Source organism: Neoarius graeffei, chromosome 19 (assembly GCF_027579695.1).
Source record: "Neoarius graeffei isolate fNeoGra1 chromosome 19, fNeoGra1.pri, whole genome shotgun sequence".
NCBI lineage: Eukaryota > Metazoa > Chordata > Actinopteri > Siluriformes > Ariidae > Neoarius > Neoarius graeffei.
Genome location: NC_083587.1, coordinates 22360928 through 22373050, shown reverse-complemented (window position 1 = coordinate 22373050; position 12123 = coordinate 22360928). Strand labels below are relative to the sequence as shown.

At 42.6% G+C, this 12123-nt stretch overlaps 1 protein-coding gene across 5 annotated transcripts in view; it reads right to left on the bottom strand.

Annotated features, from left to right (window-relative positions):
• Positions 1 to 11645, bottom strand: part of sulf1 (sulfatase 1) — a 68285-nt gene extending 56640 nt beyond the window's left edge. For 3 of the 5 annotated variants that reach the window (XM_060899868.1, XM_060899872.1, XM_060899873.1), the window contains exon 1: positions 11298 to 11644. The gene's annotated coding sequence lies outside the window, so the exon portion shown is untranslated. Of the gene's footprint in view, positions 1 to 11297 lie in introns of all 5 variants that reach the window. The other 2 variants (XM_060899871.1, XM_060899870.1) reach the window with 2 other exon arrangements.
• Between the last annotated feature and the right edge of the window lie 478 nt (positions 11646 to 12123).

Here is a 12123-nt window from a genome sequence, read left to right as displayed (position 1 = left end):
AGAGCAACATATGCTCCCATTCAGACGACGTCTCTTTCAGGGAAGACCTTGCATTTTCCAACATGACAATGCCAAACCACATACTGCATCAATTACAGCATCATGGCTGCGTAGAAGAAGGGTCCGGGTACTGAACTGGCCAGCCTGCAGTCCAGATCTTTCACCCATAGAAAACATATGGCGCATCATAAAACGGAAGATACGACAAAAAAGACCTAAGACAGTTGAGCAACTAGAATCCTACATTAGACAAGAATGGGTTAACATTCCTATCCCTAAACTTGAGCAACTTGCCTCCTCAGTCCCCAGACGTTTACAGACTGTTGTAAAGAGAAAAGGGGATGTCTCACAGTGGTAAACATGGCCTTGTCCCAACTTTTTTGAGATGTGTTGCTGTCAAGAAATTTAAAATCACCTAATTTTTCTCTTTAAATGATACATTTTCTCAGTTTAAACATTTGATATGTCATCTATGTTCTATTCTGAATAAAATATGGAATTTTGAAACTTCCACATCATTGCATTCCGTTTTTATTTACAATTTGTACTTTGTCCCAACTTTTTTGGAATCGGGGTTGTACATGAAGACGCAAATCCACAATCAGCACATAATGGGCCAGTAAACAATACACTGGATCCATGCTTATTCACACTGTTTTTCTTTCAGCATAAATAGTGCGTCTTACAATACAACAAAACTGGTATTATTAAGCCATAATGGGATTACCCAGAAAGTACATGTAAATGTAACAGCTCTGAGTTCCCCTATTTACTGTAAGGAAAATCCCTCTTTCACCACCTACTTAGTGCAGTTGTATAACAAGCCCTTTTATTCCCTTTGGCTTGAGCCACCAGACTGATGCAACCAATTGAAAACCTGGGGTTTGCACTTCATCCATCAAAATCCTTTTGTGCAACACATCTTCTCTTTTTTGTCCATTGGCGGCCCACAGCAACTTGCATTAGGATCACTCGCAGAATCTGACTAAACCACACCGTTTCATCCTGCCACGTCCAAGCAGCTCACACTTCCCACACATCTGGTTTTAGTGCAGGCGTCTACCAGCTAATATCAACATCAAAACTCACCTCATTTGATTTTTTTTTTTAATTGGAGAACTCTGGATTACAGTAATACAGATAGAAATAAACCTGACCTGATCGTCATAGTTTAAGCAAGACCGATGCCTGAAGCTAGGAGATGATGATGCCAGTCCAGGGCACCCCAAGAGACAGCAATCCATCAACACAAGAGGAGTCAAGGTAACAGCAATCCCAAGAAACCCAAGAAATAGCAATCCATAAACGTAAGGGCCGTTAAGATGACGCCAATCGCAAACAACCCAAGAGACAGCAATTCATAAAATTTGGAACCATGAAGAGAACACCAATCCCTAGCAACCAAATCTCTCGTTATATCCTCAATTTGCTTGGTATCTTTGCCTTTGCCATAGCTAATCTACAGGTTAGAATTTGGCCATCCCCTTTCAAAAGAGAACAGGTAGAGATAAAACTAAAGCAAGTGAAGTGAACTGAAGCAAGTGAAAGTGCTGACTCGGTCTTCTGGGGCATGGAGGTATATAAGAGGGTGTGTGTGTGTGTTTATCAGGGTATAAAGGGCTGCATGCATGCATCTCTATGCTGGTTATTCCCACTAGGGGCACAGTGGCCACTGAGCCGCAGAAGCGGAGTACGGTGAGGTTTGGGTTTCGCAAACATTTTTGTAATGGGCCAGGATCTGGCAGTGGCGAATGTGCACACTGAGCAGCGCAGTGTGTGAAATCCCACTGTGCCAAGCAGGCCTGTGGCCAGAACACACCGCAAGCACACAGAGCCTCCGTCAACGATTGCTCTGTCCATACACTCAGCCCTAGTAACACTATGTTGCTATGGCCGATCTTAAAAACGTGAAAGAATAAAGCAACGTTAAAGCCATAAAAACCGAGAGTTTGGGCAAGAAATAAGTCAAAATTCAGGATGGTTCTGTGACCACTCTTTCCAAACATGATCTAAACCAGTGAAGAAGTGGGCCTATAAACCACACTGGCCTTGAAAGAATCTAACCTAGATACTCAACGTATAGAGTGTCCAAATGTAATCATTTTCTGAAGCACAGCTCAGCAAGTTGCTTTTTTTTTTTTTTTGCTGGTGGGCTTAAGTGCTGATTACGTGGTGAGAGAAGGAATGTACCGGTCCACTGAAGTGGTTTTACTTTGTTCTTGGTTCGCTGGGTCATTTGACTTAATCACTGTGGAGAGAATGCCATAGACACACACACACGCATTGTAGACACACTGACTTTCACTAATGACATACCATACACCTCTGCAGAACGACCCAGACAGTCATTTCCACATGCTTAAAAGATGAAACTCCAGCCCTTTCTCTTGCTCACATATCTGTGTAAAGGCAAGTGAGGCTTGTGCTTTTATACAAAACTAAATGAAGTCCAGAACTCCTTGCTGGTGGTGACCTTAAGAATACAGTCTGTAGAACTTGGGAAGTGATGGGGATACAAAATAAAGTCATGCCCGAAAAGATGGAAAGTCTCAATTGTTTTGATCCCTGCCACTAGTCCTGTTGGTGAAGACCTGGGGGCTTTAACTTGGCAGTGACTTTCCAAAGCCCTCATGGAATGATATTGTCAGCATTCTAGATCAAGCCAGCATCAAGAATAATAAGTTCTAAGAAGGCCACATGAGGCAACTACCCAGGCTTGTAAGTTCTCAGAGTCCACGGAGGAAAAAGTGCAATCATGTGATATCTAGTGCAGAGATTCAAACTTTCTGCAACTCCTGATCCTCACCAATAACCACAAAATGCTTGGAATATTAATCAAATTCTAGAAATGGCAAATAGTACATGCTTTCCCCCCCCAATAATTTGTATTGGCTTTTCGCTTAAAAATGAAAAGGCAGTCATGGACAACACTGGATGCTCAACCTGACCTGCATGGTCCAATAATTATAAAAACAGACTATATTTAGCTCAAAGCTGTTAGCTTTTACTGATTACAGTGAGCCGTATGGGGGCCTGGATAACAAAGGCTCAGATTTTATTACAGTCACTAAATTTAATACACTGATGATGTGGTTTATGAGGAATGGCACGGCGTAATATTTGGAGGAAACAATGAGAAAACTAATCCCTGACTAAAACAGAGGGTGCAATGAAGCTTTGTAGATGACTGATCTAGCAGGGGTCCTTTCATTAATTATAAATGCTTGTAAAAATGTGATTAAATTAATCTAACTCGGAGACTTCAAAGTCTTGCTTGCTGTGGTACCAGGTGGTCTGCTGGGAACTGCGAGTGTATGTCAAGAGGAATGTACTAAGAGGAAAATTATTAAAATACGCAAGAAGCGCCATTGGTTTCAAGGGTTGCATTGAAATGCACTGCTAAAACTCTTTACTTGACTTTCAAAATGTCTGAATTGGGTCAAGAACAGACTTGGAGAAAATGTCTTGATTATAAAGGTTCATCTGAAGTATGGTAAGACCTGATGAAGTACCAGTAAAGGGAGGGACTGAGTCAGTCAGGACCCATGGTCACCTTGCCATGCCACCCGCCAAATAACAGCACAGTATCCGATTGCAGCAAACCCGGAGAGCAGCAGTAGCATCGATGAGCACCTCGACCATCTTCACAGCTTGAAATGGACACCTGGCATCTGTATGACTGCAAGAGGACTGCAAGAGCGCTACAAGTTGCAAAGCCCTCTCACACTCTTTAACCCAGCCAAAACCCCACACTAATCCCCACGGTAAGCCTTGTCGTCTATGCTAGCCTTCATGTCTGAGAGCTCAGACTGGGAAGAGAAGGAAAATGTGACCTTGGAGAGTTTTATAATGTTCCATAATCCATTATCAACCACAGAAGAGCGGTCCCCTTGCCTCAGAAATCCCACAAGCTGATACTGACAGAAGCACAGCAAGGGTTCCACAGTGGTATGAAATACAAGTATCGGCCTGCTGGAGCTTCATGTGTACGAGTTCTGCTATGCCTCTCCTTTACTTAAGCTTTAAGCTTAGATTACATACGTGGTCAAAAGTATCTGGACACTCGATTGCCACATCTACAATGTGGGTCTTCCTCAAACTGTTGCCACAAAATTAGAAGCCTACAGTTGTCTAGAATGTCCATGCGTTCCGTCATTAAGTTTTCCTTTAACCGGAACTAAGGGCCCCAAACTTGTTCCAGCATGGCAGTGCCCCTGTTGACAAAATGAGCTCCATGAATACAAGATGGGAGTAGAAGAACTCCAGTGTCCTGCACACAGCCCTGACCTCAACACCACTGAACATCTTTGGCATGAACTGGAGCGGTTTATTGGGCACAGCCATGTTCCAAAATTTAGTGGAAAGCCTTCCCAGAAGAATGAAGGATGTTATAGCATGAAAATGTTGATCGATGCTTGTGTTCTTGCGTTGCGTATACACAAAGTCACACATCAAGTATAAACCAGGCCTTAGAAGTGATTAATGCTTCTCTCAATAAGGTTGGAGTGTCCAAGCCAGCTGCAAGGCACTGCACCAGGCTAAGCTGAGTTAACAGCCACTTCTGGTATTTTTCAACTACGTACCAAACTGAAATGTGCACTTCAACAGACTTAAGTTGCCAGGTAGAGTGTAAAACAAAACAAAAAAAACAAAACAAAAGAAACGTTAAAACCTGGCAACCATCTAGTGAAACCTAGTGAAGATTCTTCTTGCCATTTTTCCTTTTCAGGCTCAAAGTGCTGTAGCTCAAGCAAGGCTGTCTCCTCTCTCTCAGGCGGGAGATCGAGTTGTGCCATGTTTAAAAAGCTTCCAGGATGCCGGTTCTTTTATAAGCATTAAGTTAATAATGAAAGCACAGAAGAACAGATCCTGAAAGAAGAAAGTAGGGAAAATTAATGAAAACAGCAGAGGGTCTCTGTCAAAAGATTTAGCTTTTGATCAAACGTGAAAGACAAATAACAGAAAAACAGGCACAGTAAAAAAAAAATCTTTTATGGAGTATTTTGGGAAGAAATGGAGGACAAAGTTGAAATTTTGTGGAAAAATTACAGCTGCTATAAAGAATACACAGGAGTTTCTTTGTCTCGTTATGAATATTTATTTTTTTCTCCCCAAAAGAGACCTACCATGATGAAAGGTTCCAACTCACCACACGACAGATAAATAATTCTGAGGAAAATAGACAGCTTCAACATAAACACGACATTTCTGTCCAGATGTAAATGTAAAGTAACATCTAATCTACAGTATTCCAACGCCACTTTAGTTCCCTTCTGTAGCTCAGAAACCTACCCGCTCCCACATGACGAGCTGCCAAATGAAGACTTTTTACACACTGTGGTCTTTTTTATTCAGTCAGAAGCATCCAAAGAGACATCGACGGACCACAAAAAGACGATATCGAACAGCAGTTTCCACCCATGTAATCGCTCTTCATAAATAAACCATGACTGTCAGGCTCCCACTGTAAGGTTTGAGTTTGAGCAACTTTGCCACGTCAATAATCTTATATTTCATAAGGATTGCTGCACTCTGGGTCAAGAAACATGGCAAAAACTTCAGAGATTACTCTTATTTTTACTGGTGGAAATAAGAAAGAAAGAAAGAAAGAAAGAAAGAAAGAAAGAAAGAAAGAAAGAAAGAAAGAGCTGGCATGGTGCTTTAGGTGGAACGAAAAATCGAGTCATTTACATCTCCAGAGTTTTGTCGTGCCTCAAAGGCTCATTACTCACACCCATGGCTGGGCATGAAGACTCCATCGAGGCGGTTTACACACATAATGACCCGTGCAGACCCATTAATGATTAATGAACATGCCTCCCAGGCCACTTGTTCCATGGATTTGCTCAACACTGTGCCGGGAATCGAAAGCTTTGTTAACACGTCACGCTTGTCTAAGTGGTTTGCGTTATTGAGACTTTGGCAACTTTTGACTGATTGAACGAATACAGAATGAAGCTTGGAATAATAACACCAAAACCACATGTTTATGAAGGGAAAACGGATTACGAGTGCTACTGTAATAAGCTAGGCCTAACTGAATTGGCCTTACCAACTCCAAATATATACAGAACAAACACCAGGCCTGACCACCAGAGACTGCCAAAAGTCCTCGCTTAAACTTGTATAATGCAGTTTAAAACAGAGTGACCTGCTATAATTTTGTGCACTTCACTCCAGCCATAATCCCTATACTTTACTCTGTTTATTGCACTAACTTCATTACGCTGAAGACATGCTTATAACTCCGATTTAAACTTTCCACCTGGTTCCACTTTTTAGCCGTGATTTCATCCAAACCTACAAATTATATAAAGACTGTATGTCATATAAACTCCAAGCTATACCTTCTTGTAAAGCATGTGTCCCAGCAATAAGTGGTCTCCAATGCAGCAGGACGCATAAGTAAAGTTTTTAGAGCGGAACAATCAGCCCACTTTTTCCATACATGTTGACTTAACACACTACAGCTCAACAGTGTTGAAAAGTAAAAGCCCCCCTCAAAAAAAAAAAAATCTGCAAAGCTCTTGGGGGCATTTAGGAGCTTGCAGGAATTCCACTCATTGAGGAGGGGTGAAATCCCTGTCAGCAGCCTCCAGCCGTGGAGCTTCTGCCTCTACGCGAAACGCTGCACTCCCAGAATGTGGAACGTGTGCAGACAGGAGTCGTGGGAAATGTGAGAAAAGCCCTGGTCTGGGAGAACCACTGTCCCAGAGCTCATCTGTCACACGTTAGAGCTCTTACTGCTGTGTGTAACGGTGAAGATGACAGTCGTTTAAAGACGTATGATTTTCAACCTGTCTCTGTATTCTCACGCACACGTGTATAAACAAAGAGGGAGAAAAAGAAAGGAAAATAAAGACAGAGAGAGAGCAAAACGGCGTGAGAAGGGAAAGAGTGAGTGAGAAAGACAGAGACGGAGCCTGTAATTTGCGCCCGGATTGGCTCTTCTTTCCACCACAAGTGGTATAAACTGCATGCTTCAAGGAAGCCTCGCACATCACACCATTTGTAATTCAATTAACTCTCAGCATCTCATGCGTGCTTTCCAGCACCTGCGTTTCAAATCTCCGCCTCCCAGACGAGGTGTATGAACTTTTCAATCATATGATTCATTTGGAAGGGACCACGCAGCCAAATATTCATGCACATTTACTGTGTCGGTGCCAGAAGAGCAAACATGAGGTGTGGAGAGCCAAGTCTGCTAGCATGCCATGCATAAATACCGCTGATCCCAAAACTTGGCCAAACACTCCACTGTGTCTGTTTCTCTGGAGCTGTTCGGTTAACTATCAAAAGGAAACCTTCATGTAGGTTTTTTTTTTTCCATTTTCGCTCAGCGTGGGTGCAAAATGGTATTCGATCAAGCGTGCCTCAAATAATATCTTGCTCATGTTATTTATTTTAACCAACCAGACAAATAAATAAATACAGCAAGGTGAACCTTGTTTTGCTTGCCCAAAGTCTGATTGCTGATTAGATGCCGACACATCACCGTAGCAACCATAACAAAACAGAAGAGCCCGAGAAACAGTGGAGACATGATCTTATTTCAATAAATCTTTTTTTTTCCTGTATGTTCATCTCCATTTTCAACTGTCCAATCCTGTCGTAGGGGGGCAGAACTTGAGAAGTTGGAATTAATTCTTGCCCTCAGATAATTGCAAATCAAGGTTCTAGATGTATACCACCACCTAGTGTATGGATGTCCTCAGGAACATGCACAGGACATCAGTCAGTCGCGTAGTAAGTGGAAATGCATCCTCTAGGACCGTTCATGCACCGTAACACCTCTTTTGGAAGCACACGGAAAACTGCAGACTTACAAACCTGTAGGTTTCATGGTGCCTCAGAAGATGAACCAAACAGAATTCTGATCCAGATGAAGCACTAGACCCCTGTGATGTGTTCTTCAGCGGAAGTACAAAGGAAAAAAAAAAAGCAGCTCAAGTGTCTCATGCTGTCTTTTATTAGAAGAGCTGAGCGTTCACTCACCAGCCCCCCTCCATCCTTTTTTTTCCCTCTCAAATTGTTCTCCATTATCTCTTTTTTTTGGAGGAGCGGAGGATAAAAGCGCCAGCTCCCCGGCTGGGTCACCTTTTGAACGGCCCTTGTTCCGATCCGTTCTGACGGCCACTTAATTGCACATGACACACGTGGACCTCTTTTTCCCTTTCAAATCTAAACCAGATTGTTGGATTATTGTAGGTGAGGCGGCAGGAGAACGTGCTCAGGCTGGAGCTTTGAGGTTGAAGTGGTAGCCTTTTGACTTCCACTCAGAATCTACGACATCCGTCATTGGCCGTCTCAGACGAATCCGATCTCAAATACATTTCTTGGGAGCGAATTCGAATAAACGGAGGAGCTCTCTCTTTCTGAACATCATTTTTTCGTTCTTGCTTTTTCATACATCTCTCACATTCTTCATTATTCCCTTTTGCTTCATTTTCTCTACAAGGCGATGCTTGCCCTTATGGACCTTGGATCATTCTCATATTAAGGACTTTCCCCTTCATTGAAAGTCAACGAATGAATGAACATCAAGGTCAACGAAATTACAAACCTGACACAACTCAGTTAGAATTACAGTGATGCACAAGGAAAAAAAAAGAAAGAGCGCAAGCTGTGTTCTGACAATTACAACCATGACGTTCGCAATCCTCCTCTTCAAAAAGGCACAGCCTCGCTTCCTGTGGGATGCTGTTATTAAGTCTCGAGATAAACAGCCACTTGAGAGCGTAGTGTGATTTCCTCTTTTGGATCTCACTCAGCCTCTTCACAAAACAGTAAAATCCTTAGGGCTGACGCTTTGAGAAAAAGGTTAGGGATCCTTGAGGGTTCTTTGGACCCTTTCAGAAAGGGAGAACTTGCATTGTATGGTTTTACATCGAAATTTACATAAATGAGGTGCTTTTGGGGAATAGTTAGTGCGGATCAATTATTTTCCAACATTTATAAACCAAGAACCTGAGCAGTGAAGTTAGAGACAGGCTTCATCAATCAGTTTGGTTTTACACAAATGAAAGCGAGAGTGAAAAAAAAAAACATGTCAGAAGAAAAAAGGTAATAATAATAATAATATCCTAATATTACTCGAACTATACCAATGTCTCGAAAGCATTTCAAGAGTTCCTTCACAGAGGGATGAACCAAACAAACTCTTCGGGTGCTAGATGGGTTTTTCCCACTTTTCTAAGTATGTGCCGTTCATATGGCAGTAAGAATCATTTTCTTTTATATGAAATGCTCTACTTTGGCTTACAGGAATTTCAAATTGTCAATTTTACAAGCCTTTGTTGTTTACGCCATGGTAGTGTTTCATTCTGTCATATGGACTGATTTAGGCAGACACAGTAGGGAGATTTTTAACTCAAAACAAATATTGCTTTTAAATAATTTCCATGTTTAACACACACAAAAATCCAGTTGCAGCCTTCTGCCTTGGAGAAAGCCACTAATTCAGAAAGGGAATCGTCAGATCATCTGGTGAAGTGAGAAGCAAGAGCAGTAAATAAGATTCAGACGAACTCCATCACCCCCAGGTCTGCTGTAGCCTTCACCTAGAGTCAACCCGTCACCTAAATGAACTCGTGAGTCGTAACGCTAACTTTGGATAAATAAAACAGCACCGCTTCAAGTGCTCAACACCAACAGTGGCACAGATTGTTCAGGGTCTGGCATTGGGGATTTGCTTGACAGAAAGACAGAACATGTGCGGTACGACTTAGACGCAGTGGAGCAGTCTGCAAACGCACTTTCTCCACGAGAACGAGGAGGGAAAGAAACGGGCTCCTGCTTTTGATTTGAGCTCATGAATAAAAAGGAGAAATGTCAAGAAGGCAAAGCGAGAGCACAATATAAAGAGTGTGATTGAGAGCCGCTCATTGTAACTCAGGATACACACTTTCACTTTATTATTCTAAGACCTCTTACTCTGAATGTGCCTCCAATCTTGAGGCGAACTTTCATGCTGCCTAAATGGCTACAGGACTAATATTTGCATTGGCGCAGCCTTCCCAGGAATCGCAAATAATCTGCAACAGCTGCAAGCACTGTTTATGGATCAGTGGAAAAATAGTGGTCATATCTTATATCTCGTATCTCATGCAGGCTGGTATTAGGATTACGCTATCGAAGATTGTGCTGGTGTTTCCAAAATCGGTGGTCAAATAAATGAGAAATCAGAGATGCACATACGTTAAATACAGTGCTTCAGATGGTCATGGTGTCAAGGGGACTGGAAAAAGGAGCAGGGTCAAAGGAACAGACTTTGCGACAATAAAACGGTGAAGAAAAGAGAAGCTTTGGAGCGTTGTGGAGCGAGAGCTCTGAACAGCTGGCACGGATTACTTATGATTTATTTTATCAGTCTCAGCGCAGAGAAAAGATGGAAACGTTTGGTTCTCTGGTTATCATTTTCCCTCAATTCCTCCGTGATCTCACCTTGGGTCTATTTTTGGGAAGAAAAAAAAAATTATTTAAGCAAACAATCTCTTGCCAGTTTAAGACAAAATAAACTGCAGTAAAATTCAGACTGCAGTCATATTAGGCAACGGCAATAAACTTAGCAGCTACTAAATTCACATCCTCTTGCCGTGCCACGCTGATCATTAGTAATGGATTGACTCATGCTGAACTCGCTGCCCTTGTGTTTGTGGTTTCATCAGTTACATTTAGCGCTCTGTGTGTGAGACACATACACGACTGATTACTACCCATAAACATTAGTCAGACACTGGTGCTTTATGTTTTTATGCCTTTATTCCAGGCACCTGCTTGTTTTCATTACACGATTTCTGCTACACATGGCCCACAGCAACTTGCATAAATAATACTCAGTCCTGCAGACCCTTTCCCGATGCTCAGACTTTTCTCTCTGGGATTCACTGAAGCTAAAGAACTGAAGCAAGCCATGAATTCCTCACCCCCCCTTCTCAAGTGTATGTCTCTGCTTTGACAGTCAGTCCAGAAGCTTTTTTAATTTTAAAATGATGTGCAGATTACCATCATCCCAAAATGAAGATTTACAATTTGTCCAAGCCGTTTATTTGAGATTAGAGTACGAAAGGAACATGCGCCTTCATTAACCAATTTCCCAAATTCAATAAAAGTTTTTCTGTGGCAATTTGGGATTCAATTATAATAAAATCAGATCAGACAGACTGGAACGACAGTTTGCGCAAGCACTGCTTTTTGTTGCTTCCACCCCACATCAAGAGAAACGTAAATCAACTCAAATCATGAACAGGAGAAATAAAACAAAACAAAACAAAAAAAACCCAAGAAAACCCAAATACCTGACACACAGGAGCGGAGAAGTCTTGCGCAGCAGACGAGGTGAGGACTGCGTCCTCACTTTGCGCTGTCTCCTGAAGCTGCGCTGCTCTAAGTGGGGACCACACAGCTCCCCGGAGGACAACCTTCCTCCTCTAATCCTTTCTTCGATGTGATGACACACACCAAACCCTAACCATCTGTTGAAACACGTCCTCCGGCTCACACCGCGTCAAGACAAACCAGCAGGTCCAATCAGAGAGGTTGCTGGGTGGCTCTTCCCAGGCTGGAGGCAGGGACAAGGACACAAGGCAGGGGAAGAAGGTGGGGGGGACCCGCTAGAGATGTCTGCAAACTCCGGCCACCGTAACCTGAGAATTACAGAGAGACAGAGCTAGAGAGAGAGAGAGAGAGAGAGAGAGAGAGAGAGAGGGGGTGGGTTGATGGGTGGAGGGAAAAGTGTGTGAGAGTATGCGAGTGAGTGAGGGAAGTGAAAGGGGAGGGAGGGTGGGTATTGGGTGTGTGGAGAGGTGTGTATGGGGGGGATAAACCTTCTGACCAACTATGCACTCCAAACTAGGAGAAATCTGCACTCCCATGTTCTGAACACACAAACACGAACATAGAGCAAACACAGGACTCAAGGTGCATGTAGAAGCCAGGACACACACCAAAATAGGCTCTGGAACACTGACACTGCACTACACACACCTAGGTGTGATAAATCTTTACCACAGGCAACATTCCTGCCTTTCACAATCCATCAGCATGAAAACACCCGAACGGAAAAGACTTGGTGGAAAAATCTAAACGTTTGTTACAGAATGCATTCATATTCAAATGCTGTTG